Source organism: Jaculus jaculus, chromosome 17, assembly GCF_020740685.1.
Source record: "Jaculus jaculus isolate mJacJac1 chromosome 17, mJacJac1.mat.Y.cur, whole genome shotgun sequence".
NCBI lineage: Eukaryota > Metazoa > Chordata > Mammalia > Rodentia > Dipodidae > Jaculus > Jaculus jaculus.
The window spans coordinates 36703580-36717099 of NC_059118.1; positions in this window are offsets into that span (position 1 = coordinate 36703580).

Below are 13520 nucleotides of genomic sequence, written 5' to 3' on the forward strand. Positions count from 1 at the left end.
TTTGCCAAGCAGGATGGTCCAAATTCAGTTTCCCAGTACACACATAAAGCCAGATATACAAAGTGACAAAGGGAGCTTGTTTTCAGTGGTAAGAGGCCCTGACATGCCCATTTGTATCACATTCAGAAAAATGTTTGAGTCTGTGTTGGGATGCAGTGGCTCCCCTAAGGTTATATTGGTAAGTGTGATTATAGCCATCTTAGTTTAATTAAACTCTATGATTCACTCACAACAAAATCATTAATGATGCATTTCTCTGAATGTGTCACTAGAAGCAACCCATAACTGCCTTTTCATGACATGTATCCATTTTCTGAACTTGAAATGAACCCATTCTGCAAGCTTATTTGGAGCTTATTTGGTGTGTTGTTCACAGTAATACTGGTAGCTGGCTATCACTGCCCCTGCTTTGTAGAAAAACATCATGGATGGTACATGTATTAGAACTTATCTGTTATCTTTGTTCAGTGAGAATAAGTGGCACTGACCAAGAAAATAAATTCTCCTCTCATACTACTTAGATTTGAGTCAGTATCATTAAATATGATGATATGTTCAGTATACTTGGGACACAGAAATCACTCCACATATAACATCTCATTATTACATGTTGTGTTTGCTCATATTCAAGCTCTAATCAAAAGGACAATTGGATTTTAACCTTCACATGAAGTGACAATTAAGGAGTTGCATGTTTGATAGTTTTGGGAAATCAATAAGGATCTTCCAGCCCTGAAACTATGGTCACCAGATGTAGTCAGTGTCCTGCCTTATTGTGACCTTGCTGGTGGTAGCTTTGTTGAGAACAACCAATGCTTCTTTCTTGGCATTTTGCAATGCTCTACATTGTTCCATGCCCAGGAAAATATTCAGGCTTACTAAGCATTTCTCTTTGCTCTTCTGATTTGCAAGCAATACAGACATGGTCTAACATGTGAGCGAATAGGATCAACAATTGAGAATAGACATGATTCAATGTTTTGAGGATAAATAATTAAAATCTTCATCATGCTAACAAGTTACACAAAGATATAAAATAAATGTAATTTCTCCTGGTCTTTGATTCTTGAATAAGAAATTTTCAAGATTCATCAAGATGCAGAGCTATTGTCATTCATTTGATTTTTTTTTTTTTTTTTTTTTGGTTTTTCCAGGTAGGGTCTCACTCTAGCCCAGGCTGACCTGGAATCCACTATGGAGTCTCAGGGTGGCCTCGAACTCACGGCAATCCTCCTGCCTCTGCCTCCTGAGTGCTGGGATTAAAGGCGTGCGCCACCACGCCCGGCTTCATTTGATTTTTAAAAGAAGTAAAATCAGGGCAAACAGAAACTGTTTCCTCTGACACAATGTGTTAGTTGATCAAGATCCTATAAACAAAGGTGTTTTACAGTATATGTATATGTATACATAAATTACATTTTCTGTAGTCTTTCCTTAATGAAGAAATATCAACAAAACTGGTGTTTATAATGGATTTTGAAAAGTCATTCTATGTATAGCCAAAGAATGCAGAGAAATTCACTTAATTGAGTAAAGTCTTCAGATAGAAGCCCAGTGGGAAAAGAAAATATTTCATTTAAGTAAAGTGAATTAAATTTTAGAATAATCTTGATTTCAGGCATCTTTATATGAAAAAATATTTAATATACTAGATATTCTCATTTCCTCAGTTGAGTGATATAGCATAGAAAATTCTTATTGTTATAAATTCTGTTAAAAGTTTAGAAAATGTGATGTACAGCCTTGACTTCCATTATATTCGGTCTCATAAAACAAAATAAAACAGCAAAAAAAGAAAGGAATAAAGAATAGAAAGAAATGCTTATAGTTTTTGTTTGCTTTTCAAGGTAGGATCTCACTCTGGCCCAAGCTGACCTAGAATTCACTATGTAGTCTCAGAGAGCCCTTGAACTCATGGAGATCCTCCTACCTCTGTCTCCAAGTGCCGGGATAAAAGGCACACTCCACCATGCCTGGCTTGAAATGTTTATCTTTTGTCTACCCTTCCAATGTATAAAGTAACCATAATTCAAATTTGTACATTTGCAGAGCATACATATTGAGTATATTACATAGTAAGTTAGAGCATAGAAAATGATAAATGTCATGGGAAAAAAACTAGTAGGTAATATCTGAGAACTTGAGATTTTTGGAGTCAAGGAAGTTGAGGCTTTTAATTAAGGACCAGGTGAAGTCTCATTGGAAATGGCAGATGTGAGAAAATATTAGAAAAAAAGACAGATTTGACAAGTACAGAAGAATAACCTTCAATAGAGGAGAGGAAAAAGCCAAATAGAGGTCTATGCTTTCTTGTATTCTAAAGATGAGGGTGGTCTGTATATCATAAACAAAGCATTAAAAAGTATGGTGGAAGACCATGGCAGAGAAGATGACAGGCTGGGAGGTCTATGTCAGGGGTCAGCAAACAATAGGCTAAATTTCAGCTGTCAGAATCTTTGTAAAGAGCTCCCTGGGAGATGGTGCACATGGATCATATATCTATATATCTATATCATATATACATATATGTTATATCTTCATATCTATGTCATATGTACATATATGATATATCTACATATCTATATTATAGATAGATGGATAGAAAGATAGATAGATAGATGCCAGATAGATAGATAGATAGATAGATAGATAGATAGATAGATAGATAGATAGATAGATATAGATATGCCATGCCTTCTTTAGCAAGTACAAAGCTGACCACATGGCCTGAAATAAAATATGTATGCCATGGTCCGTTGGAGGGAGTGATGGTTCTCCAATCTCTGGCCTGCTCAGATTTTGTCTATCGTCTGTTTAATAAAGCAAACATGTAGTCACTTGCCAGGCTTTGAGAAAAGTAATCAAATAATTTAACAATATTTGCAAAAGTATATTGAGTTTTATGTTGTGACTTTTAATTCAAGGATAAAGTAAGGCTATGGCAGAAGCACAGGGGAGCAGTTAAGAAACATAACTACAAAGCCATGACAGTGTGGAAATGCGGACAGAGGCATCACTTTGAGTGCTATAAACTCCTTCCTTTAAAAGTATAACCGAGGAAGACACTAATGAACGACAAACATGCCCACCACTTACGGTAGAAGCTGATACATCTCTCTGCTCTGCCTTTAAGAACCATGTCTGACCAAGTGCAGGTGTCAGCGACATCTATTAAATATATTCATAACATAAATAAGATGTCATAAAAGCTTTAGTTTTAAATTCCATCTTATTTTTATTATGAAATGAATTTTGTTAGTTATTATGAAGTCAATCACATTAAACAATACCTAGATTACACAAAACACAAACATACAGGAAATTAACTTTGAGAATATATTGGTATATTTGTATACATTCTACATCATGTCTGTCTTTTCTATTGACATATTATCTACTTTGGGGAATATCATTTCATAATTTTTGTAAATTTAAATTAACAGGACATTGTTTGGTTTATCTTTTTACTTTTAAATAAAATTTTGCTGATTTTAAACTTATACTATTGTCTTTTTGCATTCAACAGCCCATATTGGCTACATTTTGTATACCTTTCTTTTTAAATCCCTGCTTGTTTTTAATACATTTCTACTTAGATTATTTAAGCAGGAGACATCCTATTCCAAGTTTGTAAAAATTTCCTTTCAAGGGCTAGAGGAATGGTTTAGTGATTAAGCTGTTTGCCTGCAAAGCCAAAGGACCTAAGGTCCATTCCTCAGGACCCACATAAGCCAGATGCACAAGGCAGCACATGTATTCATTGGCAGCAGCTGAAGGTCCTGGTGCTCTCATTTTCTCTATCTGCCTTTCTCAAATAAATAAAATAATAAAAGTTATTTTAAAAATTCTTTCATATCTGCATCAAACAGTCACACCTGTGGTTTTTTTTAAGAATAGAATTTATATTTCTTTCCAGATTTCTACTAGTCAACATAGATTATTTACAAAGTATTATGGTATTAGGGCTTTTCAGACAAAAAGAAGAAATGAGAGTGGTGGTGCATATTTATGTATCTATGACTGTGTGTAAAAGGAGAACACAGCAGAGAGGTGAGAGCAAGAGATAGAGAGGGAAAGAGAGAGAGGAAGGGAGGGAGGGAGAGAGAGAGAGAGAGTGAGAGAGAGAGAGAGAGATTCTAACCCACATGATATGTGATTACGTAAACCAAGAAGTCCCACAACTTGCTCTGTGAAAATGACAACCAGGAAAGCAGATGATATAATCCAGCCCAAATCCAAAAGGCTAAGAATCAAGAGGATGCTCATGAGGTGAGTTCTAGACTCAGTGCAAAGGGAAGAGTGTACCAACATCAAGACTAGCTGGGCTGCCCAGCTCAAAGACTGGATTTGCCCTTCCTCTGATCAGTGAATTAGATGATGCTCACCTATGTTGATGAGCATGAGTCATTTTTACTCAGTTTACAAATTCAAATGCTTCTTCAAAGACTCATATATTTTACCCCAATGCTTTGCCAACTGTGGTGGTTTGATTCAGGTGTCCCCTATAAATTTAGGTGTTCTGAATGCAAGGTTCCCAACTAATGGAGATTTGGAAATTAATGCCTCCTAAAGGGAGTGTATTTTGAGGGGTGGGCTTATGGATATTATAGCCAGCTTCCCCTCCCAGTGTTTGACACACTCTCCTTTTGCTATTTTCCACCTGATGTTGTCAAGGGGATGATGTCCACCCTCTACTCATGCTATCATGGAGCTTCCCCTCAAGCCTATAAGCCAAAATAAACCTCTTTATTCTCCACAAGTTGCTCTTGGTTGGGTGATTTCTATACAATGCGAACCTGACTGTAACACCAACTGTCTGAACATCCTTTAGTCCAGTCAATTTGACTCACAAAATTGAGCTTCATATTGTCATCCAAATAGCTCCCTAAAAATGTTTACCTGACTTTTGAGAATCTTGTCTTTGAATCATCAGAAGTTCCCATCTTCTGAATCTTTGAAGAAAATAAACATGGCTATGTTTTTGTGCTGTGTCCAGTTAAGTTTGGAACCTATTAATTTCACCTATAATATGTTCATATTTTATGAACAATACATTTTTCAATACTTTAAATGTGAAGAAATATTGTAACTCAGGTGTGGGACAGATAACTAAACACAGCAATGGGGAGTCTGAAGCAAGAGAAATGCTGTGAGTCTGAGGCCAACCTGAACTAATAGAGGGATCCTTTCTTGCAAAAATAAAAGAGAAGTATCATACTATACTATTAATTTTTATACTCTAGAATTTGCATTCTCTTACATATCATGTTCAAAGAAAAACTTTCTCACCCCCTTACCCTGATCTCATACTGAGTGATAATAAAGCTAGGGCTGTCCTTTTATGGCATTTCATGTAGATTTTAGCACTAATTTCCATATATGTGCATAAGGAACATTAAGGAGAATATAACAATGTGTGTTTTGGTATGGGGAACAATTTTTCTTAAGGTTATCCAAAACATTATTATAAGGATTTCCAGACTCAGCTCATAAAATTATGCCTAACACCTGTCGGCAATTATATTGTTTTAGAAAGCAGCATCAAAGACGAATTTAAACTATTTGACTGGTTCATGAGGTACAGTTAGCCTTTTTTAACACTCACATTGTCACTGAATCTTGACATCACCCACACCTCAAGTTTTCCTTTTCATCAATAGGTATTTTGATAGACATAAGATCTGAAGTTGAATCCAGTACAACACTGTCAATGATCTAGCATAAATTGTTATAATATGTAATTATGGAAAAATAAAATCAAGAAATTATCTCATTAAATCATGAAGCATTTTATGATGTGCCATTAAAAGGTCCCCAGGAGGCTGAGTTGAGTTGGGTTGTCAAAGGCTCTACATCCTCACAGTTACATCACAAAGGAATAGTGTGTGTAATGTAACTCAATAGGGCCTGAACATCAGAAAACTAGACAGACCTAAACCAGTTAGTTTCTTCTTGGTAGAACAAAATACCCAACCAGAAGCAGCTAAAAGAAGGAATGAAGGGGTTTATTTTTATTTTTACCTTGCAGTTTCAAGGTAAAGTCTAGCACAGGAAAGAATTACAGGAACAAAAAGCCTGTGTCAGCCAGGCGTGGTGGTGCATGCCTTTAATCCCTGCACTTGGGAGGCAGAGGTAGGAGGATCACTGTGAGTTCAAGGTCACCCTGAGAGTAGTGAATTCCGGGTCAGCCTGGACTGGAGTGAGACCCTACCTTGAAAAACAAACAAACAAAAACAACAATTACAACAACAACAAAAAGCCTGTGTCGCATCATCACATTATCATATCAAGAGGGAGGCAGACCATCAATTCTGCCCATATTGCTGCAAAATTATTGCAGTTAGAGAGAGAGAAGGGAGACACACACACACACACACACACATGCACACACATACAGAGAGAGAGAGAAACCAAGCAGAGCTGGGTTATAAAACCTCAAGGCCCACCACCAGTAATATAAGGCTGTACCTGCTAAAGTTTTCAGTCTTCCCTCATAGAACCAGCATTCAGTTTTCAAACTCATGTGTCTATAGGGGATGCTTTATATTCAAACCACCACAGTACAACCACAATTGAGATAGGTTAGGGTTGTCTTAATGCAGAATGATGTAATATCTAAATAGAATGATAGAGGATGAAATCATGTTTCTTCCTATAAGCTACATAAAATATATGGATGGGTAAAAATGGGTAAAATTGTAGAATAACTAAGACAAATATTGAAGATGCAAGATAAGAAATACATGGCATGGTGAAAAATGAATACATGTTATACTTGAAACAAGATTAAGAACAATTATTTTTTTTATAATTCAGATATATTTTGTTTTCCAAAAGATTGTTTTTGAGAGAGAGAAAAACTTGGTGTGTCAGGGACACTCAACTACTAAAATTGAACTTCAAATGCTTGTGCAAACTTGTGGGCATGTGCAATCTTACACTTACCTCACCTTTGTGCATCTGGCTTACCTGGGATCTGTAGACTCAAACATGGTTCTTAGGCTTTTCAGGCAAGCACCTTAACAGCTAAACCATTTCTCCAATCCTCCAAAAGACTTTTTTTTTTTTTTTTTTTTTTTTTTTATTTTCTGAGGTAGGGTCTCACTGCATCTCAGGCTGACCTGGAATTCACTCTGCAGTCTCAGGTGGCCTTGAACTCACAGCAATCCTCCTATCTCTGCCTCCCGAGTGCTGGGATTAAAGGTGTGCACCACCACGCCTGGCTTCTCCAAAAGATTTTTTTTTTTTTATTTAATTTATTAGTTTTCTTTTCAGTAAATACAGGCAGTTTGGTACCATTATTTAGGCTCATCTGTGATCTACCCCCTCCCATTAGACCCTCCTTGTTATTGAAAATGGGTCGTGCATTGTGGAGTTAGCCCCCAGTTATTAGTATGATAAATGTCTCTGAAAATCATGACCCAACATGTAACTCTGACATTCTTTCCGCCCCCTCTTCCGCAAGATTTCCCTGAGCCATGTTGGGTTCATTTTTGGTCTGCTTCAGTGCTGAGGTGTTGGGGGCCTCTGAGGCTCTGGCTCTCTGATTTGGTAGGAGTTGATTTTTCTCTGCATTGATCTCCTTCCCCTTTGTGCTGGTATCCAGTTCACAGGAAAACATCACCCTTGCTTATTTCGCCAGTTGTCCTTAATTTCAGTTGGGCCCCTTCTGAGGTATGTTGGGGCAGCTCTCTTCTTAGGATCTGCATCTATCTGGAAAAGAGAAGCAGATTCTCCAACGGAGAGTAAGTTAGCACCCGGAAAATTGAGATAACACTTACTTTTTTGATAGACAGTTTGGTAGGTGTAGGCCCTCTTATACCCCGTGATTGATGGTAGCTTGATATTGTAGAGTGGGCTTGTGTTTGGGTATTGTTCTGACTTGTTTCCCAGCTCCAGCTAAGGGTCTAGTACCACTGAGTGGATCAGTTAGCCAAATCAAGAACAATTGATTCCTCACCATGGCTGTGTACCACTATTGCACTTGTGTGGGTATCACATCCGGTTAATTGTTGCTACTTAGGTTAAACAATGTGTTGCTTGGACAGATCTTGGTCACTTCCCCCAGTCGCCTATGTAGCTGACTGTCTGGGGACTGACTCTCTCCTGGCTTCCAGCCATGTCATTCCATTTTACGTGTCAGCTGCGTATGGAGTCTTCAGCAATAGGGTCTTACCACTGGCCTTTGGTGGGTCATCAATTACTCTGACAGAAGTCTGTCATTGTTTTGGGAAACCTTGTAGGTTTCTCTGATCCAAAGCTCATTGTGGATTGTAGGCCCAAGCTGGAAGTGGGGGTTACAGGTCAGTGTCCACTAAGAAATTGAGGAAAAAGATAACTAATATACAAGAGTTAGAGAGGAGAGAGATAGAGGGGAGAAGGGGAGAGGGAGGGAAGGAAGATGTAGGAGATTTAGGTCAGTCTTGATCCTACCCTCTCCAGTGTCTTGTGGTTCAGGTGTTTCCTGTAAGGGACTAGTGAAGGTTCAGTCATTTGGTCTGTTTTTTAGGAAGTAGAATTTTATGGTACCATTTCTATTTGGGTCCGGATTACTGTTTTCCACCCTTTGATTCCCTCCCCGCCCTCCCATCCATCTTATTGTCTAGTCCATGAGGTACTTGCTGGGTATGTAAGGCATCTTGGGCAAATTCAGGTTAGGTGTTGCAGATGAGTGAGACTATGTGTCGATTTTTTTTCTGTGATTGGGTAAGTTCGCTGAGAATGATCTGTTCCAGGTTCAACCATTTTTCCTCAAATTTCTTTATGTCGTTTTTTCTTACTGCTGTATAGAATTCCATTGTGTAGATATACCACATCTTTGTTATCCATTCTTCTAATGATGGACATCTGGGTTGATTCCAGCTTTTAGCTATTACGAATTGAGCTGCTACAAACATGGTTGAGCAAATCTCTCTGGCTTTTGGTTTGAAGGTTTTAGGGTACATGCCCAGTAATGGTATAACTGGGTCTGTTGGTATTTCTATAGTCAGCTTTTTCAGGAGTCTCCATATTGCTTTCCAAAGTGGTTGTACCATCCTGCATTCCCACCAACAGTGAATGAGTGTCCCTGCTTCTCCACATCCTCGCCAGCATTTATTTTCATTTGACCTTTTGATGTTGGCTATCCTTATTGGGGTAAGGTGGAATCTCATAGTTGTTTTAATTTGCATTTCTCTGATGATTAGGGATGATGAACATTTTCTTAGGTGTGTGTTTGCCATTTGTATCTCTTCCTCTGTGAATTGCCTGTTCAACTCTGTGCCCCATTTTGTGAGTGGGGTATTTGTCTTCTTATTGTTTAGACTTTTGAGTTCTTTGTAAATTCTAGAGATAAGGCCTCTATCAGTTGGATAACCTGCAAATATTTTCTCCCACTCTGTGGGTATTCTATTGGCTTTGTTTATTATATGCTTATCTGTAAAGAAACTCTTCAGCTTCATATGATCCCAATGGTTGAGTGACTGTTTAAGAACTTGAGCCACTGGGGTTTTATTCAGGAAGTCTTTTTCCATTCCTATATCATGGAAAGTACTTCCTAAATTTTCTTCCAGTAGTTTTCGAGTTTCTGGTCTTATGTTGAGGTCTTTGATCCATTTGGATTTGAGTGTTGTGCATGGTGAAATGTGTGGATCAAGTTTTAGTTTCCTGCATGTGGTTATCCAGTTTGTCCAGCACCATTTGTTGAAGATGCTATCTTTTTTCCAGTCTATATTGTTTGGGCCTTTGTCGAATATCAAGTAGCTATAGTTGCTTGGCCCAAAATCCGGGTCCTCAAGTCTATTCCATTGGTCTATACTCCTGTTTTTATGCCAGTACCATGCTGTTTTTATTACTATGGCTTTGTAGTATAACTTTATATCGGGTATGGTGATGCCACCAGTGGTATTTCTTTTGCTGAGGATATGTTTGGATATGCGAGGCCTTCTGCCTTTCCATATGAAATTTGAGATCATTTTTTCTATGTCTGTGAAGAACATTGTAGGGATTTTAATTGGAATTGCGTTAAATCTATATATTGCCTTTGGTAGGATTGTCATCTTCACAATGTTAATTATGCCTATCCAGGAGCATGGGAGGTCTTTCCATTGTTTCAAGTCCTCCTCAATTTCTTTTTTGAGAGTTTTTATATTTTCGTTGTATAGATCTTTTACTTCCTTGGTTAACGTTATTCCAAGGTATTTTATTTTATTTTTTGCTATTGAAAATGGGACTATGTCCTTTATTTCTTTTTCTGTGACTTTGTCATTTGCATACAGAAATGCTTCCGATTTTTGTGCATTGATTTTGTATCCTGCTACTTTGCTATAGGAGTTAATCACCTTCAGGAGTTTTGGGATGGAGTCTCTCGGGTCTCTTACATATACAATCATGTCATCAGCGAATAGAGCTAACTTAACTTCTTCCTTTCCAAATTGTATCCCTTTTATTTCCTTCTCCTGTCTTATTGCTTGGGCTAGGACTTCCAGAACTATATTGAAAAGCAGAGGTGAGAGAGGACATCCCTGTCTTGTTCCTGATCTCAATGGGAATTCCTCCAGTCTCTCTCCATTAAGAATTATTTGGGCCTTTGGAGCTTTGTATATTGCCTTTATTATGTTAAGATGTGAACCGGCCATGCCGATTCTCTCCAATGTTTTGATCATGAAGTGATGTTGTATCTTGTCAAAGGCCTTTTCTGCATCTATCGAAATGATCAAGTGATTTTTATGTTTAAGCTTGTTTATGTGGTGTATTACATTGACAGAATTTCGTATGTTGAACCACCCTTGTGTTCCTGGGATAAATCCCACTTGGTCAAGGTGGATAATGCTTTTGATGTGTTGTTGGATTCGGTTTGCGAGAATTTTGTTGAGGATCTTTGCGTCTATGTTCATTAGGGAAATAGGCCGATAGTTTTCTTTTCTTGTGGCGTCTCTGCCTGGTTTTGGGATTAGAGTGATACTAGCTTCATAGAAGGAGTTGGGTAGTTTTCCCTGTTCTTCAATTGTGTGGCACAGTTTTAGGAAGATTGGTTTGAGTTCTTCCATGAAGGTTTGATAAAATTCGGCTGGGAATCCATCTGGTCCTGGACTCTTCTTTTTTGGGAGGTTTTTTATTACTTTTTCAATCTCCATGAGCGTGATGGGTTCATTGAGGTGGTTGATCTGTTCTGAGTTTAGCTTTGGTAGATGATATGCATCCAGGAATTTATCCATCTCCTTCACATTTTCCAGTTTTGGGGAGTAGAGGTTTTTGAAATAAGTCCTGATGATTCTGCTGATTTCACTGATGTCTGTTGTAATCTCTCCTTTTTCATTTTGAATTTTGTTAATTTGGAGTCTCTCCTTTTTTTGCTTGATCAAATTGGCCAGAGGTTTGTCAATCTTGTTTATTTTTTCAAAGAACCAGCTCTTTGTTTTGTCAATTGCCTTAATTGTTTCCTTGGTTTCCAATTCATTAATTTCTGCTCTGATTTTAATTATTTCCTTCCTTCTGGAGCTCTTTGGGTTGGATTTTTCTTGTTTTTCCAATGCCTTTAGGTGGATGGTTAAGCTATTGATTTGGGATTTTTCTGTCTTTTTTATGAAGGCATTGAGTGCTATGAATTTTCCCCTGAGGACTGCCTTCATTGTGTCCCACAAGTTTTGGTATGATGTGTTCTCATTGTCATTCAATTCCAGGAATTTTGCAATTTCATTTTTTATTTCATCCACTATCCATTTATTGTTTAAGAGTGTGCTATTCAGTTTCCAGTTGCCGTTGGGGCTCTTGTTGGTTTTTTGGTTGTTGATTTCTAGGAATATAGCATTATGATCTGATATCATGCAGGGAATTATGTCGATTTTCCTAAATATGTGGAGGCTATCTTTGTGACCCAGTATATGGTCTATTTTAGAGAATGTTCCATGGGCTGCTGAGAAGAATGTGTAGTCTGTGGATTTGGGGTGGAAAGTTCTGTAGATGTCTGTTAGGTCTAAGTGCTCTATGGTTTTGTTGAGCTCTCTTACTTCCCTGTTGAGCTTCTGTTTGGATGATCTGTCTATTACTGATTATGGTGTGTTAAAGTCCCCAGCTATGATGGTGTTGGTGGTTATTTCTGTTTTATTGTCAAGTAGGTTTTGTTTTATGAACTGCGGTGCCCCTGTGTTTGGTGCATACAGATTTATGATTGTAATATCCTCTTGATGGATTGTTCCCTTTACAAGTAGGAAGTAGCCTTCTTTGTCTTTTTTGATTGTTTTTGGTTTGAAGTCAACTTTATCTGATATTAATATAGCTACACCTGCTTGTTTCTTATTCCCATTTGCTTGGAATATTGTTTTCCACCCTTTCACCCTGAGGAGGTTTCTGTCTTTAGTGGTTAAGGTGGGTTTCTTGAAGGCAGCAGATTGAGGGGTCTAATTTTTTGATCCACCCTATTAGCCTGTGTCTCTTGATGGGTGAATTAAGGCCATTAATGTTTAGGGTGATGACTGTGAGATTTGATTTGATCCCTGTCATTTTGTGGTGGTAGAGGTGTGTTGGCATTTCCATGGATTTTTTTTTTTTTTTTTATCTACTCTGGGTTTGATTGCTGTGATCTTCTTCTTGTAGGCATTTGTGTTTGGTTATTTGTTTCTTCTCTGTGGAGAATTTCCTGGAGTACTTTCTGTAGGTTTGGTTTTGTGTTCATATAATTGTAAAGCTGAGTTTTATCATGGAAAGTTTTCCTTTCACCATCTATTATAAGGGAGACTTTTGCTGGGTAGAGTAGTTTAGGTTGAAAGCCATAGTTTCTTAGAGTTTGGAGAGTATCATTCCAGGCCCTTCTAGCTTTCAGGGTTTCCATTGAGAAGTCTGAAGTAATTCTGATGGGGTTTCCTTTGAAAGTGGTGTGCTGTTTTTCCCTAGCTGCTTTTAGGATTTTTTCCTTGGTGTCAATGTTTAGAGTCTTAATGATAATATGCCTTGGGGAGTTTCTCCTTTGGTCTAGTCGGTTAGGAGTTCTGTTTGCTTCTTGAATCTGATGGGCCTTTCTTTTAAGAGATGGGGGAAGTTTTCTTCAATTATTGTGTTAAATAAGTTCTCCATGCCTTTGGTCTGAAATTCTTCTCCTTCTGGTATTCCAATGATTCTGATATTAGGATGTTTAAGTGTATCCCACAATTCTCTCATGTTCTGTTCACAGGAACTTTTGAACTTACTGAAATTTTTGGACTCTCGAACTGTTTCTTCCATCCTGTCTTCCAGATCAGAATTTCTATCTTCCACTTCGCTGACTCTATTCTTGAGAGCCTCTAGTGAGTTTTGGACTTGTTCAATTAAGTTTGCATTTTCTACTACTTTGCTATGTATCACTTCCATCGCTTTGTCCAGCTCCCTTTTTGTCTCATTTTCTGATTTTCTTGATGTTTCTTGGAAATCATCCTTGCATTTCTTTATGTTTTCATTTAGTGTGGCCAGCTGATTTTTAAGGTCCTCTTTTTTTTCATTCTCCCTCAACTCTCTTAGCTCTCTTTGAATTCCTTCCAGTGTCTTATCATATTGCTCTAGCTTAGTGA